We start from the raw sequence: 1,204 nt of genomic DNA, 5'->3' as shown, positions 1-1,204 counted from the left end.
GTGCAGACTAGGTTATTATGCAGATTATCGCGCGTTGCATGTTGGGTATAAAAGCATTTGCGAGTGTTCGAAAGGTTCTTGATCGTTCTGATGAAGCGCATGCGATTCCTACAGGCGTCCGTAGTGTCATATGAACTTGATGCGCTTGCGTGTTGAGTTCGTAGGTGTTGTTTACGAGTCCCACCCTGGACCCACTCGCTCTGTCCGGAGACGGGACTCTGTGAGCGCGGAGGGCTCGGTATCGCTTCTCGGCCTTTTGGCTAAGATCAAGTGTAGTATCTGTTCTTATCAGTTTAATATCTGATACGTCCCCTATATGGGGACCATATATTAAATTGATTTTTGGCGCAGGGAGATGGGATAGGGGCTTGCTCCGCCCACTCCACGCATCGGCCTGGTATTGCAGTGTCTCCAGGAACGGTGCACCCCCCGGGGAACGAGCTGGTTTAACGACAGACTGACAGCGGGACAGAGGAGAGGGCTGCCCTCGATGTAATTCAGTTTCATTTTTTGAATGTGTAACGTTTGAACACAGGACAGTTTTCATGTTTGTTTACAATGTATAATAGATAAATGTGTGTGTGTGTATACACGAGCTGTCGCCATATGTGACACTCCCTTCAGAGTGTGAAAGCTCTGAGAAATGAAGGCTCAGAAATGGGCTGGACCAGAACGGCAGGGGAGGACACTGCTGTAAATCAAACCTCAGTGAGACTACATTACAGCCATGCATACTGTGCACTTCACAACGACCATTACAGTTGTTCTCAAATGATTGGACTCATTTCTCCAATCTAACGTTTATGCTCTCACAACCATTAACACAGCCATTGAAAAACGCTCATTTAGCAACACGGCCAAATTACATAACGAAATGAAGTGCTGCTTTCTTTTCAGAGAACACTTTATAAACGGGTATTTTCATCAAAACTACAGAAATGTCATCTATTGATTTAGATCTATCCATACAGGAATACTAATGGTAAAACACATTTATCTGAAAGTTCCACAATCCTAAACTGATTAAGCTTTTTTCCATAATGTGTGGAAGTGTTTTTGTTTACTGTAAGTGAAATGGCTTCTCCTCACAATTTTGGAAATGCAATATGTAATTTCAGTCTCTTATGTGGTAGGTTTGTCAATTTTGATCTGAAAATTGTACAGGTTTGTGTGTGAAGACCACAAATTCCAATTTACTGTTGTA

At 43.0% G+C, this 1,204-nt stretch overlaps 1 non-coding gene across 1 annotated transcript; it reads left to right on the top strand.

Annotated features, from left to right (window-relative positions):
* Positions 1–240: 240 nt before the first annotated feature.
* LOC136765181 (U2 spliceosomal RNA) lies at positions 241–431 on the top strand. Its single transcript, XR_010821382.1, has one exon. It is a non-coding gene; the product is annotated as a U2 spliceosomal RNA (small nuclear RNA).
* Positions 432–1,204: the final 773 nt, after the last annotated feature.

The sequence above is a fragment of the Amia ocellicauda genome, chromosome 12 (assembly GCF_036373705.1).
Source record: "Amia ocellicauda isolate fAmiCal2 chromosome 12, fAmiCal2.hap1, whole genome shotgun sequence".
In the NCBI taxonomy this organism is placed as follows: domain Eukaryota; kingdom Metazoa; phylum Chordata; class Actinopteri; order Amiiformes; family Amiidae; genus Amia; species Amia ocellicauda.
The sequence above is the reverse complement of the archived record's forward strand: the minus strand, read 5'-3'. Positions and strand labels throughout refer to the sequence as shown.